We start from the raw sequence: 23461 nt of genomic DNA, 5'->3' as shown, positions 1-23461 counted from the left end.
GCCGGAAGCATAGAGACGCTTGCAGGCTGCCCTCAGCACAATTCAGTTTGACACAAAAAACAACACATCTCGTGTTTCAATGTTACAATGTACCTGTGACAAATAAAGTTTATTCTAATGCCTCGTGATCAACTCCTCTTGGTGCATAATTGTTGTCCCAATTCTGCTCACCAGACTTGGAATATCTTGGAATTAAGTGCTGTTGATTTTATCTACTATGGGAGATTTCTGAGATAGTTTTGGTAGCAGTGTACATTCTACCTCAGGCCAGTGACAAACAGACTGGATGATCTGAGTAATGGAACCAATATGTATGAAACAGCACATCCTGATATCTCACCATGATTTTGGAGGATGTTAACCAGGCCAACTTGAAAAAGTCACTAAATAATTACCATCAACAAATCACTTGTACTGTTAATTACCATCAACATATCAAAGAATGAAGACAGCAGCTTCATTAAAAACCGTGTAGACGTTTGTGTGCCTACGAAAACTTGCCAAGAGCATTTAAGTCTGGTGAGTTAGGCCTGTACAAGAATAGTCTTACGGATGATTATTTCAAGAGCAAACAAATGATTCGAAAGAGGCAACATCAGACGCACATCAACTCTGGCAGGGCTTTCAGCACATTACTTCCACAAAGTGAAGCCCAATAGCACGAATGGAAGCAATGCTTCACTATCAGATGAGTTCAATGCCTTCTGTCCCTGCCGGCAACTGTGGTGGAGGCGGATACGATACGGTCTTTCAAGACACTTTTCGATAGGTAAATAGAAAAATAGAGGGCTGTGGGGAAGTCTAGTAATTTCTAAGGTGGGGACATGTTCGGCACAACTTTGTAGGCTGAAGGGCCTGTATTGTGCTGTAGATTTTCTATGTTTCTATCCCTGCTTTGGAAGAGAGAATGTACCTACACTTCTTACACCTGCTGACTCTGTGATCTCTGTGATGGAGGCTGTTGCAAGGTGGCAGACCCTGATGGAGTACTAAAGGTCTGGAAGCTTGTGCCACCCAACTGGCAAGAGTCTTCAAGGGCATTTTTAACCTCTCACTCAGAAGTTCCAAAAGGCAACAATTCTACTAGTGCCTAAGAAGAGTAGTGTGAGCTGCCTTAATGGGTAGAATGAACTCTTGCCTCAGCAAGGACCTGGACCAATTGATTTGCCTATCACCACAATAGGTCTACGGCAGACACAATATCAATGGCTCTTCATACAGCTGTAGATCACCTGGACAATATAGACACCTATGTCACGATGCTGTTCATTGACTACGCTATCATTCCTACAGTCCTGATCAATGAGCTGCAGAACCTGGATCTCTGATCTCTCTCCGCAATTGGATCCTTGACTTCCTAATCGGAAGACCACAAGCTGTGCGGATTGGGGATAATATCTCCTCCTCGCTGATGATCAACACTGGCGCACCTCAGGGGTGTGTGCTTAGCCCGCTGCTCTACTCCCTCTACACCCATGACTGTGTGGCTAGGTACAGCTCACATACCATCTACAAACATTTGTATAAATTTGCTGATGATACAGCCATTGTACCTTAGATGGAAATGAGGAGGGATACAGGAGTGAGGTAGACTGGATAGTTGAGTGGTGTTGCAGCAGCCCTTGTAACTTCGTAAATTTACACCATCTCAGATCGCAAGACCCTGCAGCGGATAGTGAGGTCAGCTGAGAAGATCATCAGGGGTCTCTCTTCCCACCATCACGGACATTTACTCTACATGCTGCATCCGCAAAGGAAACAGCATTGTGAAGGACCCCACGCACCCCTCATACAAACTCTTCTCCCTCCTGCTGTCTGGGAAAAGGCTCTTCGGGCATTCGGGCTCTCACGACCAGACTATGTAACAGTTTCTTCCCCCAAGCTATCAGACTCCTCAATACCCAAAACCTGGACTGACACCTTGCCCTATTGTCCTGTTTATTATTTATTGTAACGCCTGCACTGTGTTTGTGCACTTTATGCAGTCCTGTGTAGATCTGTAGTCTAGTGTAGCTTTCTCTGTGTTGTTTTTTTTTGTGTAGTTCAGTCTAGTTTTTGAACTGTGTCATGTAACACCATGATCCTGAAAAACGTTGTCTCATTTTTACTATATATACTGTACTAGCAGTTATGGTCGAAATGACAATAAAAGTACTTGAAATGTCAGTAAGACAAAAGAGCTAATTCTGGACTTCAGGAAGGGTAAGACAAGGGAACACAAAACAATTCTCATAGAGGGATCAGAAGTGGAGAGAGTGAGCAATTTCAAGTAACTGGGTGTCAAGATCTCTGAGGATCTAACTTGGTCCCACCATATTGATGCAGCTATAAACAAGGCAAGACAGTGGCTGTGTTTCATTAGGAGTTTGAAGAGATTTGGTTTGTCATTTAAAGCGCTCAAAAACTTGTATAGCTGTACCATGGAGAGCATTCTGACAGACTGCATCACTGTCTGGTATGGAGGGGCTACTGTACAGGACCGAAAGAAGCTGCAGAAATTTGTAAAATTAGTCAGTTCCGTTATGGGTACTAGCCTTCGCAGTATCCAAGAAATCTCCAAGGAGCAGTGCCTCAGAAAGATGACATCCATTATTAAGGACCCCCATCACCCAGGGCATGCAACTCTTCTCATTGTTACCGTCAAAGAGGTACAGAAGTCTGAAGGCATCCACTCAAGAACCACTTCTTCCCCTCTGCCATAGAATTCATAAATGGATATTGTCCCATGAAAACAACTTCACTTTTTCAAAATATATATCGCACATTGAGTGTTTGTTGGTCTTTTTTTATGGATTCTTTTGGGTTTCTTGTTTTGTGGCTGTCTGTCAGGAAAAGAATGCTATGGTTGTGTAATGTATACGTACTTTGATAAATGTACTTTGAACTTTTAAGATCATGGGCAAGAGATTGAATAGGAACATCAGGGGTAGCTTCTTCACACAGGGTGGTGCATATTTAGCATGAGCTGCCAGTAAGGCATATGAGCATCATTTAAAACCCATCTAGATAAGTAGGGAGGTAGAAGAGGTTTAGTGGGCTTTGGGACAACAGAGGTCAGTAGGACCAGCTCATTGGGCAACAGAGTCAGAAAAGATGTGTTAGGTCCAAAGGCCTGTTTCCATGCTGTCTGACTCAGTCCAATTTAATGCATGTAGTGTTGGCAACAAGACGACAGGTGAGTTGAGTGTTTGAATTCGGCCACAGTCGCATTGAATGGAGAGACTGAATGCACTAATCCCGAGAACTGAGGAAGAACCTTGGCTCAGAATCAGTTGAATCATGGCTGTTGGGGTTGGGCTAAGAATCGAGAGGTAGAAAACATTGTATGTCGGCCCTGGAAATAGTCATGTCGACGTAGGGCCAAGTACGAGTCAGGAAGGCAAAGGTGAATGTGATAATAGTAATACAGTAATAGAGTCATAGAGCACTGCAGCACCTGAAAGGCCCTACAGCCCCTCTAGTCTGTGCTGAACTGCCCCATCGACCAGATCTACATAGCCCCCCATATGCCCCCCCACTATAAATAACCAAACTTCTCTAAAATGTTGAAATCGAAATGGCTGCTCATTCCACATTCTCACCACCCTCGGAGTGAATAGGTTCCCTCTTGTTCCCTTCACACTTAACTTGTGACATCTAGTTCTTGTCTCACCCAACCTCAGTGAAAAAAGCCTGCTTGTATTTTCCCCTCTCTATACCCTTCATAATTTTGTATTCCTCTATCAAATCTCCCCTCCTTCTCCTACTTTACAGGAATAAGTCCTCACCTGCTCAACCTTTCCCTATAATTCTGCACCTCAAGTCCTAGCAACATTGTTGTAAATGTTCCCTCTTCTCTTATTAATACATTTCCTAATGGTAGGTGAGCAGAACTGCACAGAATACTCCAGATAAGACCTCACCGACATCTTATACAATTTCAATATAACATCCCATCTTTTGTACTCAGTACTTTGATGTATGAAGGCCAATGTGCCAAAAACTCTCTTTACGACCATATCTACCTGTGATGCAACTTTCAAGGAATTAAGGACCTGTATTCTCAGGTCCCTTTATACGGGGACTTCTGTGGATTGGGTAAACTGAATTAGCAGTAACGGTGTGGACGTAGTCAAGTAATGCACACACAATTGTTTCCTCAATCACGCTTTTAGATGTAATGTTACCTGCTAAGTCGAGGTGAATTGGTGATCCAGCTGTTACAGTGCCTTGAGGAAATAATTAAACTTGATAGAACTGAAAGTGACTTCGTTAAAACTGAAACAGGAGGACTTAAGTGTGAATAAAGCAGACTATGGAGGTATAAGGAGACTAAGGCAGAGAAGAAAACAAAATTAGAAAGGAATGATAGTAAACCGACATCAGGCACAACAGCTTAACGGTCAGCGCAATCGCTTTACAACTCCTGTGATCACCAATCGGGGTTCAGTTTTGCTACTGTGTGTAACATTTCTACATGGAGCTTTGTCGCAGGAAAACAGCAGCAATCATCAGGGACCACCACCACCACTCACGTTATGCTCTCTTCTCAATGCTGCCATCGTGCTGGAGGTACAGGAGCCTCAGGACTTGCACCACCAGGTTCAGGAACAGTTATTACCCCTGAACCATCAGGCTCCTGAAGCAAAGTGGATAACTTCACTTAACTTCACTTGTCCCATCTTTGAAATATTCCCACAATTTACAGACTCTCTTTCAAGGGCTCTTAATCTCATGTTCTCGGTATTTATTGCTTATTTATTTATTATTATTATTTCTTTCTTTTTGTATTTGCACTGTTTGTGTCTTTTACAACTGGTTGAAGGCCCAAGTTTGTGTAGTCTTTCATTGATTCTATTATGTTATTATTCTATTATGAATTTATTGAGTATGCCTGCAAGAAAATTAATCTCAAAGTTGTATATGGTGATATATATGTACTTTAATAATAAATTTACTTTGAACTTTGAAGGAGTTTGTATGTTCTCCCTGACACTACATAGGATTTCTCCAGGTGCTCTGGTTTCCTCCCATATTATGAAGACATACAGGTTAGGATTAGGGTTAGTAAATTGTGGGCGTGCTGGAAGTGTAGTGGCTCCCAGCATGACCCTCTTAGATTTGATTTGATGTAAATGATACATTTCACCACATGTTTCAATGTTTTAGTGTACATAGGACAAATAACTCTAATCTTTAATCTTCAAAGATGTAACGTAAAGGACCAAGAATAAATATCCAGGAATTGGTGCAGGTCTGACCATCAAGAGAAGTTAGTATTAGATCAAATAATGTTGTCAAAAGGGAACAGCCTCAAGAAGACAGTATTCATCATTAGGGACCTCCACCACCCTTTTCTCTTTGCTAGCATCAGGGAGGATGTACAGGATCGTGAAAGCACACACACAACGATTTAGGAATAGCTTCTTCCCCTCTGACCTCAGATTTCTGAATGGACAATGAACCCATTAACACTACCATTAACATATTATGCTATATATTATACATATTATACTATAGATATATATATATATATATATATACATACACACACACACATACATACAATGAACCCATTAACACTACCATTAACACCCATTAACATATTTTTGTTCTCTTTTTGCACTACTTAGTTAAAATTATAATGCATTTTTCTTATAATTTACGGTATATTTTATATATTGCTGTGTACCACTGCCGCAAAGCAACAAATTTCATGACGTTTGTTAGCGGTAACAAAACTTAATTCTGATTCTTTTTTTAAAAAAAAGTAGGCTTGAGAATCAGGAAAATTTCAGAATTCAGCAAAGAATTGTTCAGGATCTTTAAAATGAAATGAACTTAGACCTGTAGAAGCTTCTTTAGGAATGTCAAAAGGAAAAGATTAGCTAAAATTAATGAGTCCTTTACAATTTGAGATGCAGTAGATGAAATTAGAGAATGAGGGAAAGACAGAAATGGGATGAGTACTCTGTATCTGTCTACGGGGGGGGGGAAGCATTAAAAAAGTGAAAACTATATAAATGGAAAATGAAGATCTGTAAGTAATTAACAATTTAATATTGGCAATATATTAATAACACTGAAATATGACTTGGTGTTCAGTATTCAAGGACTGTGGCTGTGATTGCAGTGTTGTTCATCTTCCAAAATGCTATAGGTTCTCAGAAGGTCCCAGAAGTTGGGAAGAAGTGCTGTTGTGCCTTCTCTGTCTTGTTACAACTGTCCATGATGTGGGTGAGAGTACTGGTGACAGATTTGTTTTCTCACCTGGGCAAGGATTGGAGGCAGTGTAGAAATGTTCATTGGATTGATTCATAGTGTGAAGGATTGTATTGTGAGGGGAGGTTGAAACACATTGGGTCTGCAGACAGTGAGTTTTAAAAGAATGAACGGGGATCTTAGTGAAATATAAATCTGCTTATTTGCAATAAACTTCTTAGTGAAATCACTTCTCTGCCTTTTGGCTGAGATCAAGTGTAATTTCTGTCTTATTAGTGTGATATCCAGTGTGTCCCTTATTTTAGGATGGCACAGTGCTAGCTGAAAGATTGGGGTTTTGATTTTCAATGCTGTCTGTAAAGGACTTTGTACTATCTCTCCATGACCATGTAGGTTTCTGCCAGGTGCTCTAGTTTCCTCCCACATACAGGTTGGGGTTAGTGAGAGCAGAAGTGTTTGCGCCAAAAATGTGGTGACGCTTGCAGGCTGCCACCAACACAACCCTTGCTAATTTGATGGATGCAAATGACATTTCACTGTATGTTTTGATGTACATGTGACAAATAAAGCTAATCTTTAATAACACACACAAAATACAGCAAATGCAGATGCAGCAAGTCAGGCAGCATCTACGGTTGGGAATAAATAGTTAATGTTTTGGGCCAAGACCCTTCATTCAAGCTGGGAGGGTATAGGTGAGACCGGGTGAGGGGACTGAGTGAATGAAGAAGCTGGGAGGGTATAGGTGAGACCGGGTGAGGGGACTGAGTGAATGAAGAAGCTGGGAGGGTATAGGTGAGACCCGGTGAGGGGGTTGAATGAATTAAGAAGCTGGGAGGGTATAGGTGAGCCCCGGTGAGGGAACTGAGTGAATTAGGAAGCTGGGAGGGTATAGGTGAGACCCGGTGAGGGGACTGAGTGAATTAAGAAGCTGGGAGGGTATAGGTGAGCCCCGCTGAGGGGACTGAGTGAATTAAGAAGCTGGGAGGGTATAGGTGAGCCCTGGTGAGGGGACTGAGTGAATTAAGAAGCTGGGAGGGTATAGGTGAGCCCTGGTGAGGGGACTGAGTGAATTAAGAAGCTGGGAGGGTATAGGTGAGCCCTGGTGAGGGGACTGAGTGAATTAAGAAGCTGGGAGGGTATAGGTGAGACCGGGTGAGGGGACTGAGTGAATGAAGAAGCTGGGAGGGTATAGGTGAGACCCAGTGAGGGGACTGAGTGAATTAAGAAGCTGGGAGGGTATAGGTGAGACCCGGTGAGGGGGTTGAATGAATTAAGAAGCTGGGAGGGTATAGGTGAGACCTGGTGAGGGGACTGAGTGAATTAAGAAGCTGGGAGGGTATAGGTGAGACCCGGTGAGGGGACTGAGTGAATTAAGAAGCTGGGAGGGTATAGGTGAGACCCGGTGAGGGGACTGAGTGAATTAAGAAGCTGGGAGGGTATAGGTGAGACCCGGTGAGGGGACTGAGTGAATTAAGAAGCTGGGAGGGTATAGGTGAGACCCGGTGAGGGGACTGAGTGAATGATGAAGCTGGGAGGGTATAGGTGAGACCCGGTGAGGGGGTTGAGTGAATTAAGAAGCTGGGAGGGTACAGGTGAGACCCGGTGAGGGGACTGTGTGAATGAAGAAGCTGGGAGGGTATAGGTGAGACCCGGTGAGGGGACTGAGTGAATTAAGAAGCTGGGAGGGTATAGGTGAGACCCAGTGAGGGGACTGAGTGAATTAAGAAGCTGGGAGGGTACAGGTGAGACCCGGTGAGGGGACTGAGTGAATTAAGAAGCTGGGAGGGTATAGGTGAGACCCGGTGAGGGGGTTGAATGAATTAAGAAGCTGGGAGGGTATAGGTGAGACCCGGTGAGGGGACTGAGTGAATGAAGAAGCTGGGAGGGTATAGGTGAGACCCGGTGAGGGGGTTGAATGAATTAAGAAGCTGGGAGGGTATAGGTGAGCCCCGGTGAGGGGACTGAGTGAATTAGGAAGCTGGGAGGGTATAGGTGAGACCCGGTGAGGGGACTGAGTGAATTAAGAAGCTGGGAGGGTATAGGTGAGACCCAGTGAGGGGACTGAGTGAATTAAGAAGCTGGGAGGGTATAGGTGAGCCCCGGTGAGGGGACTGAGTGAATTAAGAAGCTGAGAGGGTATAGGTGAGCCCCGCTGAGGGGGCTGAATGAATTAAGAAGCTGGGAGGGTATAGGTGAGCCCTGGTGAGGGGACTGAGTGAATTAGGAAGCTGGGAGGGTATAGGTGAGACCCGGTGAGGGGACTGAGTGAATTAAGAAGCTGGGAGGGTATAGGTGAGACCCAGTGAGGGGACTGAGTGAATTAAGAAGCTGGGAGGGTATAGGTGAGCCCCGGTGAGGGGACTGAGTGAATTAAGAAGCTGAGAGGGTATAGGTGAGCCCCGCTGAGGGGGCTGAATGAATTAAGAAGCTGGCAGGAGATTAGTGGGAAAGATGAGGGCTGAAGAAGGAGAGTTATCTGATGGGTTAGGAGAACGGACCATGGAAGAAAGGGAAGGAGTTTGAGGGCACTAGGGAGAGGTGTAAGACAGGTGAGAGAAAGGCTAGTGGTGAGTGAAGTTACCCACACTGAAGCTTGAAGGTTGTAGGAAGAACTTTTCCTGAACTTAGTGGTGTGGGACCTAAGGCTCCTGTACCTCCTGCTTGAAGATAGTAGAGAGATGGAAGGGATTCTTCGTAACTCCAAAACATAAAACAGAAAGAAAAACAAGGAAGCCCTGGATGCAACACACACAAAATGCTGATGGAACGCAGCAGGCCAGGCAGCATCTATAGGGAGAAGCGCTGTTGACGTTTCGGGCCGAGACCCTTTGTCAGGACGAACACCCTGATGAAGGGTTTCGGCCCGAAACAACGACAGCGCTTCTCCCTATAGATGCTGCCTGGCCTGCTGCGTTCCACCAGCATTTTGTGGGTGTTGCTTGAATTTCCAGCATCTCCAGATTTCTTCGTGGAAGCCCTAGATGTATGTGCAAACTTTGTTTCTGCACTTATGACATGGTGGTGTGATGAAGGATGCCATTCATGTTCTTTTGCATAATGAATTATTTAACCAAACAAAGAATGTTTAATCATACACAGCACTCCACCCTGCTAAGCTTATAAACTCCAACTCAATACAGAGTGCATTTCCGCTTATATACATAGTATAAAATGAGAGGCATTGATCATGTGGGTAACCAGAGGCATTTTCCCAGGGCTGAAATGGGTATTACAAGGGGGCATAGTTTTAAGGCGCTTGGAAGTAGGTACAAGGGTGATGTCAGTGGTGGGTGCATGAAATGCACTGGCAGCGAAGGTGGTAGAGGTGGGTATAATAGGGTCTTTTAAGAGACTCTTAGATAGGTACATGGAGCTTAGAAAAATTGAAGGCTATGCGGTAGGGAAATTATAGCCAGTTGATTTCTTGAGGTTACATGGTTAGCACAACATTGTGGGCCGAAGGGCCTGTGATATGCTGTAGGTTTCTATGTAGTATATAATGCGACTAGTATATAGACATCCACAGCATAATAAATTTAAACTGTCCCATTCAGACCTAAAAATTTAGACATCATGAAGGTTTTCTTACTCTTGTGGGGCTATGTCTTTCCTAGGAAGGGGTGGTGTCACTCATCTTGACAGCTGAAACTCATGGCTGTGGTGGTTGTAAGAGTTCACTCTGGGACTGCAGGAAGTGGTTCTGACATCTCTGGATGTCGTTCTTCTCTAACAATTGACTCAGCTCTCCTAAACTGATTGATGGGTTGTCTCCAAATGACATCAAATGCACTTTCCAATCTGTGGGAGGCTGGTCCAGTTATGCCCGTAATCTCCCTTAGATTCTTTAGATTCTGGATTAATTCCTGAGGACTGGAGGGTGGCTGATGTAACCCCACTTTTTAAAAAAGGAGGGAGAAAAAAACCGGGGAATTATAGACCGGTTAGTCTGACATCGGTGGTGGGGAAAATGCTAGAGTCGGTTATCAAAAATGTGATAACAGCACATTTGGAAATAGGTGAAATCATCGGACAAAGTCAGCATAGATTTGTGAAAGGAAAATCATGTGTGACGAATCTTATAGAATTTTTTGAAGATTTAACTAGTAGAGTGGATAGGGGAGAGCCAGTGGATGTGGTATATTTAGATTTTCAAAAGGCTTTTGACAAGGTCCCACACAGGAGATTAGTCTGCAAACTTAAGGCACACGGTATTGGGGGTATGGTATTGATGTGGATAGAGAATTGGTTGGCAGACAGGAAGCAAAGAGTGGGAGTAAACGGGACCTTTTCAGAATGGCTGGCAGTGACTAGTGGGGTACCGCAAGGCTCAGTGCTGGGACCCCAGTTGTTTACAATATATATTAATGATTTAGACGAGGGAATTAAATGCAGCATCTCCAAGTTTGTGGATGACACGAAGCTGGGCGGTGGTGCTAGCTGTGAGGAGGATGCTAAGAAGATGCAGGGTGACTTGGATAGGTTAGGTGAGTGGGCAAATTCATTGCAGATGCAATTTAATGTGGATAAATGTGAGGTTATCCACTTTGGTTGCAAGAACAGGAAAACAGATTATTATCTGAATGGTGGCCGATTTGGGAAAGGGGAGATGCAACGAGACCTGGGTGTCATTGTACACCAGTCATTGAAGATTTGAGTACAAGAGCAGGGAGGTTCTACTGCAGTTGTACAAGGCCTTGGTGAGACCGCACCTAGAGTATTGTGTGCACTTTTGGTCCCCTAATCGGAGGAAAGACATTCTTGCCATAGAGGGGGTACAAAGGAAGTTCACCAGATTGATTCCTGGGATGGCAGGACTTTCATATGAAGAAAGACTGGATTGACTAGGCTTATACTCAATAGAATTTAGAAGATTGAGGGGGGATCTTATTGAAACGTATAAAATTCTAAAGGGATTGTACAGGCTAGATGCAGGAAGATTGTTTCCAATGTTGGGGAAGTCCAGAACGAGGGGTCACAGTTTAAGGATAAAGGGGAAGCCTTTTAGGACCGAGATGAGGAAAAACTTCTTCACACAGAGAATGCTGAATCTGTGGAATTCTCTGCCACAGGAAACAGTTGAGGCCAGTTCATTGGCTATATTTAAGAGGAAGTTAGATATGGCCCTTGTGGCTAAAGGGATCAGGGGTTATGGAGAGAAAGCAGGTACAGGGTTCTGAGTTGGATGATCAGCCATGATCATACTGAATGGCGGTGCTGGCTCAAAGGGCCGAAGGGCCTACTCCTGCACCTATTTTCTATGTTACCCACCCTTGACCACTTCTGTAGACCCTCACCAGCACTGCTTGTCCAGGAGTGAAACATTCTTGTTTGAGGAGCCCTCAGTTTGTCTCAGCTGTTTGTCCTGCGTACTCCTTCTGAGATTGGGTTTGAAGAGATCCAAGTGTGAATGCAGTGGATGGTTGCTGGTTTTAGTGTGTGCTGCATTGTGAAATGTAAGGAGGAAATTGGCAAGCATCTGATTCAGTGTCAGTGCTGATATTGTTGGGAGTGTATTCTTTAGAGTCTGGACGAACCTTTCTGCCAATCCATTTGTAGCTAGGTGGTATAGTGCAGATGTAGTATACCTTATTGAATTCATTTTCAGGAATGTCTGAAACTGTTCCGTAACAAACTGTGGTCCATTGTCACTGACTAAATGTTCCATAACACCAGTCCTTGAGAAGAGGCTTCTCAACATATCAACAGCATGTGAGGCTGTTGGGAACACTTCCAGCCACTTTGTAACTCCAACCAGTACTACCAAGAAATTTGTGCCCATGAATTGTGTGGCAGAATCCGCGTGAATCGAAGGCCAGGGCAATGCAGGCCATTCCCATGGATGGAGAGGCACTGCTCTTGGCTTCCCACATGGTGAGCTGCTTGATCTGCTGGTCTATCCCAGGCCACCAGGCAAAGCTTTGAGCGAACACTTTCATTTTGACCACACCTGGATGATTGAACGCTTTAGCTGTCAGCTTGGATGGTACAACAGCTCTCAATCTTCACATAAGGTAGCCTCTGTCAAGGGCAAGTTCAGCATAGCTCTGGTAAAAGTGGGGAAACTGGAGCATCTGCTGCACTCTCTGCTAGACCTGAGGCAGAGTGGGGTCTTTTCCTGTTTCCCTTTGGATCACCTCTGCTGTAATAGGGAGAATTTCAATTTGCATTAGGAAGACTACGTCAAGAGGAGTGTCCTCTTTTGTTAATTTTTTAGGGATTTCTTTTTCCAAGGGTAAAAGAGACAATCCATCAGCATTTCCATGAGTAGTCATCCTCTTGAATTCAATCTTATAATTGTGTTTTCCAAGAAACTGAGCCCATCTCTGAATTCTGGAACACCCTTCCTCTAACAGCAACAGCTGAAAATGGACAGTAGTGATTGATGATCAGTAATGAGGGTAAACTCACTCCCATACTGGTTGGAACGTTTTACACCCTGAACTAGACTCAAGGCCTCTGTCAATCTGTGCGTAATTTCTCTCTGCAGCGGGAAGGGAACTTATTGCAAAAGGTATGGGGCATTCACTTCCATTACTCATAACATGCGGCACTACTGCACCTACACCATAAGACTTCCAGCCACTTTGTAACTCCAACCACTGCTACCAAGAAATTTGTGCCCATGAATGCTTCACTGGACAATATGGATCGCAATGTGTGAGTACAGTGTCTATGTCACCTTTTTGAAAGCTACCTGGCACTGCTGTGTCCATTGCCATTTCTTCCCAAACTGTAGTAATGAGTTCGAGGGCTGAAGCATAGTAGCCAGGTTTGGCAAGATCCTGTTATAGTAATGGTCAAATCCTAAAGTATGATTGCCATGTGCCATGTCTCCATTCGCCTTGGGGCATCCACCACTGCTTGACTTCTCTAGCACACTTGTAAAATGCTTGTGTGTCAGTGGTGTAGCCACAGTAAGTGATGCTGGTTTAAAGAATTGACGCTTGTTGCATTGTGCTCTGAGCCCATAATCTTCTAATCTTTTTAACACTCTCTTGAGATTTTGAGAATATTCCTTGTCATTCTTACCGGTAACAGTGATGTCATCCAGCTAACACTGAGTGCTTGGGCAGCCTTGCGGCACCTGGTCCATGGCTTTGCCAGAGTGCAGGTGCAGATGCTACTCCAAAAATAAGCCCATTATAGTGATAAAGCCCTTTGTGAATGTTTATGAAGAGAAGCACTTTGGACTGTTCTTCCATCTCCATCTACAGGTAGGCCTCAGCTGCTTCGCTTAAGCGTTTCCCTCTGAAAGCATTTGTAAAAATACCCTCTAACCTGGGTAGAGGGTACTGATCCACTTTCAGTACTGAGTTGGTGGTTGACCTTAAAATCACCGCAGGTCCTGATTTACCCATTCTTCTTGGTTATAGTAACTGCTGGCATTGCCCATGGGCTGCACTCAACCTTGGAAAGAATTCCTTCCGCCTCCATGTGATTTAGCTCACTGGCTACTTATCACAGATGTATTAGGATCGGATGGGCTTTGTAAAACTTGGATGTGGCATTTTCATCTAACACTGTTTTACCCTTGATATGTCTGACTTTTCCAATGTCATACTTGATCACTGTTCTGGCATCATTCAGTACCTTTCCAAATTTTATTTTCAGTTGACTCTATTTCAGGAGTTGTGGCACGCAAATACTAGATGGATCTCCAATCAAATTTGTAGTTGCCCCACATTTCTGGCTCTCCTGTTTTTCCTGCTTCCAAGCCTAATGTGGCTCGTTGGTTGTTACATTTCACTGTTAAAATGGTCATACCCACAGAAATGATCTTTACTCCAGTATAAGTTCTATGTTGGATATCTGTAGACTTCAGTTACGTATCTTTGAAATGCCATTCAAACTCATTTTGTGGAATGACTGAAACAGACGAGCCAGTGTCCAAAGCCATCTTAATTAATTTGCCATTCATTTCTGATGTAAACTATATTGCTTGTCTATTGTTAGTTTTCAGACGGTAAATCTCAAGGTTGTGCAGTCCTGTGTCACTCTCATTATCATATTTTCACCAACAGCATCTAGATTAGTGTTCTTTTTGAAAGTGCAAACTATTATTTTTTTCTCTTCCCTGTGCCGTCCATTTAGTTTTGTCTGCCCATTATATGTGTCCTACTTGGTTGCATTTTCAGTGAGTTTCACCTTTAGACCTACACTGAGTTGGTATGTGTGAGCAATCTTGTTCTCACTTACTTTCATTCCAGACTGCAACTCAGTTGTGTCTCTGGCTGCAGTTTCTATTGGTACAGCAATTTCAGCTGCTCTTTCCTTTTTCCTTTTAAATCTTTTTATTAGTTTTAAACGAACATAAATGAAACATGAATACAAAATGTTTGAGAGTACATAATTAATAGTTTAAATAGACATTCAGATATGTAATAATAAAAATATATAACCCCTCAAACTCAGAACATTAATGAACAAAGAAGTAAAAAGAGAAAAAAAAGAACCCCCCCCCCCCAAAAAAAAGAGAGAGAAAAAAAAACAAAAAAAAACACTAACCAACATGGGCCATTGAATAATATTAAGTACATATACAGTAGTGCCAATAACTCTGAACCTCCATCCAATTAATTAAGGATAATATAAGTAAGGTTTAGGAAAAGACAATTCAGCTCATGTGAAAATGTTGAATAAAAGGTCTCCAAGTTTCTTCAAATTTAACTGAAGGATCAAAAACCACACTTCTAATTCTTTCTACACTCAAACAAGAAATAGTTTGAGAAAACCACTGAAATACAGTTGGAGGATTAATTTCTTTCCAATTCAATAAAATAGATCTTCTAGCCATTAATGTAACAAATGCAATCATTCGTTGAGATGAAGCGGATAAGCGATTATTATCCGTCATTGGTAAACCGAAAATTGCAGTAAGAGGATGCGGTTGAAAATTAATATTTAAAACTCTTGAAATAATACTGAAAATATCTTTCCAATAATTTTGTAAACAAGGACAAGACCAGAACATATGAGTCAATGAAGCAACATCAGAATGACATCTATCACAGGTTGAGTTAAGATGAGAATAAAATCGAGCCAGTTTATCCTTAGACATATGAGCTCTATGTACAACCTTAAATTGTATTAGGGCATGTTTAGCACAAATAGAGGACGAATTTACCAATAATAAAATTTTTTCCCATTGCTCAGTAGATAAGCTGCTCTTTTAAATGTGAGTTGTACTTCAGTTAGGAGCTGTTTTTGAATGTAAGACTCCACAAACGAACCAATCTCTCAGTGCACCATCAAGCCCATCATTAAACTGACAATGATCAGACAACCTCTTCAAGTCAACCATGTATGCTGAAATGGTTTTCCTGTCCTTTTGATTCTGCTTATGAAATCTAAAACATTCTGAATGTTCTTTCATTACTTTCACCATATGAGCAAAATTCATTTTGGCTGGTTTGGTTGAAGTGAGCAAACTGTATGATTTCCCACCTATTACACTCAGCAATACTGACGCTCGTTTCTCACTGGCCATTCCATTTGCTTTAAAGTACTAACAAGAGAAAATCTGCAGATGCTGGAAATCCAAGTAATACACACAAAATGCTGGAGGGACTCAGCAGGTCAGGCATCATCTATGGAAAAGAGTAAACAGTCAATGTTTTGGGCCAAGTCTCTTCATCAGGACTGGGACAAAAGAGAAGTGAAGTCAGAGTAAGAAGGTGAGAGGAGAGGAAGACATACAAGGTAGTAGGTGATAAGTGAAACTGGGAGAGGGGGAAGGGTGAAGTAAAGGGCTGGGAAATTGATTGGTGAAAGAGATAAAGGGCTGGAGAAGGGGGAATCTGATAGGAGAGGACTTTAAAATGCTTTCAAAATGCTTTAATATACTGCTCAATTTGCTCAGTACACAATATCCAGTTATCTTTTATGTAATCAAATGAGTCTGTCTGTCCAATGTAGCTAGCCATTTCTGCTCCTTTCTCTTTATGATTATTATCACCCAGTACTCTCTGTTATGAAGCCGTGAATTTATCTGCTTTCTGCCTTTCTTTTTGTAAAACTTGACATCTCTGCCCCCTCCCGAAGATGTACATGTTGTGCTGTTCTTCACTCCACTGTTTCTCACAGTGCTTTTTAAAAATTCGAACTGAATTGCTGTGCTTCAACAGGTACGGTGTGTTCTTGGGTTCATTTAAAACTTCCTCATCACCACTGTTAAGTCTTGTAACTGCAAAACTTTGGAAAAAAGCAAGAGAGCCTGAAAGATGCATGTAGACTTCATTTTTACTTTTAGCAAGGCTTGCACCTTTTACATGGCGTCAAGATGATGTATGCCATTCATGTACTTATACGTAAAACCTGTAATGAATTATTTAAACAAACATGCTTAATCAAACAATATTACTCAAATATTATTGAAATGTTAAATACACAATAGATGCTACTTTCTTGTGGCAGCATTCCTTGTAAATGTACTCAATGGTGTGGAGGGCTTTCCCTGTGATGTATTGGGCTGTATCTACCACTTTTTGTTGACTTTTCCATTGGTATTTCCATACCAGTCCCCGGGAATGCAAACAATCTTAAGAGTCGACATATTGGCTGAATGCTGGGAACACTGGTTCCTCTCAGAGGGATCTATAATGAGGAGACATTGTTTCAGCTTTGTACCTTTGTACAACTCAGTTGAAGACAAATTTCTTCAGTGGATTATGAATTGGAGGGACTCTATGAGGCATTCTCGCCAGACTAATAGGCATTTGGATAGGCTAGGATGATAGTGAACAACCTATCATTTGGCACAGTAGCATACTGGTTAGCACAACGCTTTACAGTACCAGTGACCTGGGTTCAATTCCCACCGCCTGTAAGGAGTTTGTACGTTCTCCCCTTGACTGCATGGGTTTCCTCCGGGTGCTCCAGTTTCCTCCCGTAGTCCAAAGACGTACCGGTTGATAGGTTAATTTGGCATTGTAAATCTCCTGTGATTGGGTTAGGATTAAACCTGGGATTACTGGGTAGTGCAGCTCTTACGGCTGGAAGGGCCTACCATGCGCTGTATCTTAATAAATAAAGACCAAGCAGTGTATCTGACCAGCCATGATCTGATTTAAGTGGTAGGGACGCCACAAGGGACTGGATGGATGACACCACCTGCTCTTATTTCCATATGCTGTAATGATTTCACTCTGTGCTACATGACTGCAGTGTTTTTTTTGAAAGGAAATCTTCCTTGTAAATTGAACAATTTGACTGGTATGAGCAAAGAATATGTGCAGAAGAATGTGTTAGCGGCAGAGTGCCAGGGCAGAGTGCAAGTAGTGGACACAGCTTGGTCCATCACAGGGAAAGCGGTCCCGAGCATTGAGCACATTTGCAAGGAGCACTGCCACAGGAGAGCAGATCCGTCATCGAGGACGGTGACCGTCCAGTTCATTACTGCCACTGGGCAGGAGATACAGAAGCCTTGGGTCCCACACCCCCAAGTTCAGGAACAGTTCAACCATCAGACTACTGAATTGGTGTGGATAGTTTTCCATATGTTCTATTGCATTTCTTTATTTTCTTGTAAATACGTACAAGAAAATTCGGGGTGCCGTGGTAGCATGGTGGTTAGCACAATGCTATTACAGCTCGGGGCATCATGTCTCTACAGCAGGTGGGAGAGGCACATGCTTTAACAGGAAAGCGTTGTCCCCAATAGCAGCAGTTGTAATTAAAAATGAATAGAATTGCAGTTTAATGGCGCTCTGAGGCTCCCTTGAGAGGTGACAGTGTTTCAATTGGGTCAGAGCTTGGGGAACAATAGACAGATGGCAGAACGAAATCTTAAACTCATACACTGTCTCTCCCTCTTTCACAGCAAGAAAAGAACCGCGATGATCACACCCACCCCACACACACACACACACACATGCACACGCACACACACGCGCACACACACACACACACACACACACACACACACACACACACACACACACACACACACACACACACATACACACATACACCCTCCCTCTTCCCCTCCCCCACAAACACTCCATCTCTCCACTCCTCCCTCCATCCCTCTCGCTCTCTCTCTCTCTCTCTCTCTCACACACACACACACACACACACACACACACACACACACACACACACACACACACACACACCATAGTGTCTTAGACAACTGCAGCACATAAACATGTTCCTTCAGCCCATCTAGTCCATGATAAACTGTTGTCCTGCCTAGTCCTATTAACCCATACCTGGACCACAGCTCTTCATACCCCTCCCACCCATGTACTTACCACAATTTCTTTTAAATGTTGAAATTGAACTCACATCCACCACCTCCACTGGCAACTCGTTCCCACATTCTCATCATCCTCTGAGTAAAGAAATTCCCTCTTATGTTCCCCCTTAAATATTTCACCTTTCTTCTTTAACCTATGACCTCTAGTTCTAGTCCACCCAACCTCAGTGGAAAAAGATTGCATTTACCCTATCTATAACCCTCATAATTGTATATATATATATATCTATCAAATCTCCACTCAATCTCTTGAGCTCCAGGGAATAAAATCCTACACGAGGAAATCTGCAGATGCTGGAAATTCAAGCAACACACACAAAATGCTGGTGGAACACAGCAGGCTAGGCAGCATCTATAGGGAGAAGCGCTGTCGACGTTTCGGGCCAAGACCCTTCGTCAGTTAGTCCTGTACTTCTTCCTATAGTGCAACACCTCACACTGGTCTGTATTAAATTCCATCAGCCATTTTCAGCCCATTTTTACTTGTTTCCCTTTTAGACGCACGGAGATGAATCCAGTGAGTTTATAAATTCCATGAGCAATCTTCCAAAAGCGAAATCTGAGGTGATCATGTGTGCATCGCTTTCTAGTTGCCTGCTGGCTGAAGATAATGAATTACAGGAACCAAGTAGCTCAGGGTGATCCCATCTTTCATCCATATTGAAGAATTATTCCTTTGAGATGTGAGCATTTGCAGTCACTAATTCCCCCTGAACTATGGAGACAGTTAAAGGGCCAGATGTGTTTCTTGGGTCAGGGGTCAGTCTTTGGGCAGACCTGATAAGGGAAGCAGGTTTCTTTCATTCAAGGATATCAGTGGACCAGAACCCAGAGGTTTCATGATCACTGTTAAAGAGTAAAGGATTAAAAGATTCTTGACGAAAGCTCTTGGCCCGAAATGTCGACTGTTTATTCATTATTATAAATTTTGCCTGACCTAATGTTCCTCCAGTAATTTGTGTTTGTTGCTCTGGATTTCCAGCATCTGCAAAATTTCTCATACTTATGATTAAACGTTAGCTTTATTTTCAGAGAAATGACCACAAGACATAGGAGCAGAATTAAACCATTCGGCCCATCCAGTCTGCTCTGCCATTTCATCATGGCTGATCCATTTCCCTCTCAATCCCATTCTCCTGCTTCTCCCCGTAACCTTACACAATGCCTTGTTTGGGCCAACGACCTCTATGGTCTGTTGGTGTGCTGGGGGAATGTGTCACCAAGCATCTGGTGCCAGTATTTTATCCCCACAATTTACTAACCTTAACCAGTACGCTATTGAAATGTGGGAGGAAACCAGGAAACACACAGTCATGGGGCAACGTATAAAAGACAGCAATGGGAATTGGTGCCGCTGTAAATTGTTACGCTCACTGCTGTGCTCCCATATCACCCTGAAACTGATAGTAGTTTTAGTGACGCTAGCTTTAGTTCCAGTTTCTGAGATTACTTAAATTTATGTTGCCCAGTTGCTGCGGTGGAATTCAAACCAACACCTCTTGCCAGTGGTCCATATCCCTGGCAATTTAAGCAGAATTACAATACCTCATAATCAGAGTTGTTGTGGCGAGTTGAGAAGTGGGGTGTTAAGTCCCCTGCTTTGTTCCTTCAGTGACTGCAGGATATATGGAGCCCTCCTTTGCACTTCAATGCTCTAGGTGGGACGTAATATCCCTCAGGATAGCAGCAGAGGGTAAGAGTCACCCATCTCTTTACAGACAATGAATCAAAATTAGAATCAGAACCTGGTTTATTATCACTGTCATATGCCATGAGATGTGTTATTTTGCATTAGTAATACAAAGAATATATTATAAATTTAAATTTTGTGTGTGTTGTGCTGCACCATTTTACATATTAAAAAGTATTGCAAAGAGAGCAAAAATACTGCGGTAATTGAATTGATTTTATTTTTCACTTCCTTCACGTACGTGAGGAGTCAAAATCTTTGCGTCTCCGTCTGTATGTGCACTGTGGAAATTATAGTAATTTGTAACAAATAGTATGTACAGTAAGATATACAACAAAACAATCAATATAGCCTAGAAATACAATTGTGTCATCATGAATTGATCAGTCTGATGGCCTTGTGGAAGAAACTGGCCTGGACCCTGTTGGTCCTGGCTTTAATGCTGTGGTACCGTTTCCTGGATGGTAGCAGCTGTGATGGGGTGACTTGGGTCCTCAATCATCCTTCAGGCCCTTTTTACGCACCTGTCACTGTAAATGTCCTGAATAGCAGGAAGTTCTCATCTACAGATGCGCTGGGCTGTCTGCAGAATCCTACATTTAAGGGAGGTATAGTTCCCATACCAGGCAGTGATGCAGCCAGTCAGGATGCTCTCAACTGTGCTCCTGTGGAGTTGGAGTTTGGGGGCCCACACCAAGCTGCTTCAACCGTCCGAGGTGAAAGATGTGCTTTTCTTACCACACAGCCGGTATGTACAGAGCAAGTGAGGTCCTCGGTGATGTGTACACTGAGGAACTTAGGCTGTTACCCTCTCAACTCCAGATCCATTGATTCAATAGGGGTGAGCCTGTCTCCATTCCTCCTTTAGTCCACAATGAGCTCCTTTGTTTTTGCAACATTGAGGGAGAGGTTGTTTTCTTGACAACACTGTATCAGGGTGATGACTTCTTCTCTGTAGGCTGCCTCGTTATTATTTGAGATAAGGCCAATCAGTGTAGTATCATCCGCAAATTGAATTAGCAGATTGGAGTTGTGGGTGGCGACACAGTCGTGGGTGGTTAAAGGAGGGGGCCTAGGACACAGCCTTGGGGAGGCTCCTGTGTTGAGGGTAGAGGAGCAGAGTTGAGGGAGCCCACTCTTACCACCCGCTAACGATCTGGCAGTAAGTCCAGCATCGTGCTAAACAAGGCAGGTAAAGGCTGAGGTCTCTGAGCTTCTTGTCGAGCCTGGATGGAGCTATGGTGTTGAATGCTGAACTGTAGTCCAAGAACAGCATTCTCACATAAACATCCTTTCCTTTCTAGATGTGTAAGGACGGTGTGTAGAGTTGAGGCTGTTGCGACACCTGTCAATCAGTTGTGTCTGTAGGCGAATTGTAGGGGGTCCAGTGTGGGTGGTAGCAAGCTGCAGATGTTGTCCTCGACCAGCCTGTCAAAGCGTTCGCTTATTATTGACAAGACTCCAGTTGTTCAGACAAGTTACCTTGGTCTTTTTAGGTACAGGGACAATGGTGGATGTTTTAAAGCAGAAGGGCACTCTACACTGGGACAGGGAGAGATTCAAAATGTCTGCAAACACACCAGCCATTTGTGTCGTGCACGTCCGGAGTACCGGTCCCGCAGCCTTACAGCTCTCTATTTGTTTCAAACACCAGCCTTAGCAATTGCAAAAACACCAGCAAGTTGCATCGGCGGCTCTCCTCGGGGGCTCGGAGTTGGTGACATCAAACCGAGCATGGAAAAAAAAAGATATAGCTCAACTGGGAGAGAGGCAGCAATGTTGGCAGCCCCACTGTGTTTAGTTTTGAAGTCTGCGATGGTGTGCAGACCTTGCCATAAGCTGTGTGTGTTGTTGGTGGAGAGTTGTGTCTGGATCTTGTCCCTGTATTGTTCTTTTGCTGCCTTGATGACTTTGCTTAGATCGGACCTGCATTTATTGAGTTCCTGGTGGTTACCAGTAGTGTTCATGGGTGCGTTGTCCATGCAGAAAATTGATGGCAGAGGGAAGAAGCTGTTCCTAAGATGTCTTTAGCCTCCTGAACTTCCTCATGATGGTACTAATGAGAAGAGGGCATGTCTTGGTAAGGGTCCTTCATGAAGGCTTCCTGAGGCATCGTCGATTGAAGATGTTCTTGATGGGGTGGAGCGAGGAGGCTAGAGTCCATGATGGAGCTGGCTGAGTTGCTATCTGCAGGTTTTTCCAATCCTGTGCATTGGTGTCCTCATACAAGATGGTGATGCTATCCGAAGGGTCCATGGTACATCTGTAGAAATTTGCGTGAGTTTTTGGTGAAATTCTAACTTTTCTCAAACTCCGTGCCTCCTTCATAATTGCATCGATATGTTGGGCTCAGGATAGATCTTCAGAGATAATGTCAGAGGCGAGTTTTTTTTTAACGCAGGAAGTGCATGGAATATTTTGCTAGGGATGGTGTTTGAGGCAGATACATTAGGGAGTTAATAGACATATGGATAATGGAATACGTGGGAATGAAAGGAGATTGCTTAGTAGGTTAAAGCTCGGCACAACATCATAGGCTGAAGGACTTCTACTGTGCTGTAGTGTTCTATGTCATTAAACAGGTTTCGTCTTTTCAAGAGCTCTTCCCAGACCCACAGTGGCCGCTACCACCTGGCTGGGTGGGAGTATTTAGTTGGATTGTTGCTTGGGTCCCTGAGGTGAGGCTGGGACTCGTGACCTTCAAGCAGAAGACCCCTCCGCTGAGTAACAGCTAGCATCTGTGGAGCTGATTCAGGCTGGTTTCACATCTGCAGTCACCAGCATTAGTGAAGGATGAAAGAAACAGAACAGGTTGCTAGGCAATAAAGGAACCGCTACTTCTCTGTACAAATGTGATGTAATTACCAGTCACCTGGAATGGCGCTGTGAATAAGACGGCTGCTGCGATGACAGAGATGCCCCTCCTCTTTAATTATGTATTACCCACAGCTCGGTGATTACTACAGCCCACGTTCTGACTAATATGTTTTCCACTGCTGAATGATACCAGACCTGCCTTCCTTTTCGCTTTAATGTGAACACGAGCTGCGATGTAAGTGCATGGCAGACCCCCCTTAAAGGAGCCTCCACACGGCAGTTTGCAGAGCCGGCAGGACTTTGTCCCCTTGGCGCAGCAGCCTGGCAGTTAGCGTAACGCTGTAACAGTGCCAGCGACCTGGGTTCCATTCCATCACTACCTATGTATGCTCACCCCATGACGACAAGGGTTTCCTCCGGGTGCTCTGGCTTTCTCCCACTTTCCAAAGATGTATGGGTTAGTAGGTTAATTTGTTACGTGGGTGTAACTGGGC

At 43.6% G+C, this 23461-nt stretch overlaps 1 protein-coding gene and 1 pseudogene across 1 annotated transcript in view; both read left to right on the top strand.

The window, feature by feature from the left end:
• LOC132380724 (neural cell adhesion molecule L1-like) overlaps positions 1-23461 on the top strand; it is a 354989-nt gene that overhangs the window by 131890 nt on the left and 199638 nt on the right. The gene's annotated exons all lie outside the window — the stretch shown is intronic.
• LOC132380798 (U2 spliceosomal RNA) lies at positions 6427-6592 on the top strand (annotated as a pseudogene).

Source organism: Hypanus sabinus, chromosome 24 (genome assembly GCF_030144855.1).
Source record: "Hypanus sabinus isolate sHypSab1 chromosome 24, sHypSab1.hap1, whole genome shotgun sequence".
NCBI lineage: Eukaryota > Metazoa > Chordata > Chondrichthyes > Myliobatiformes > Dasyatidae > Hypanus > Hypanus sabinus.
Note: the sequence above shows the minus strand (reverse complement) of the source record. Positions and strands in the feature narration are given on the sequence as shown.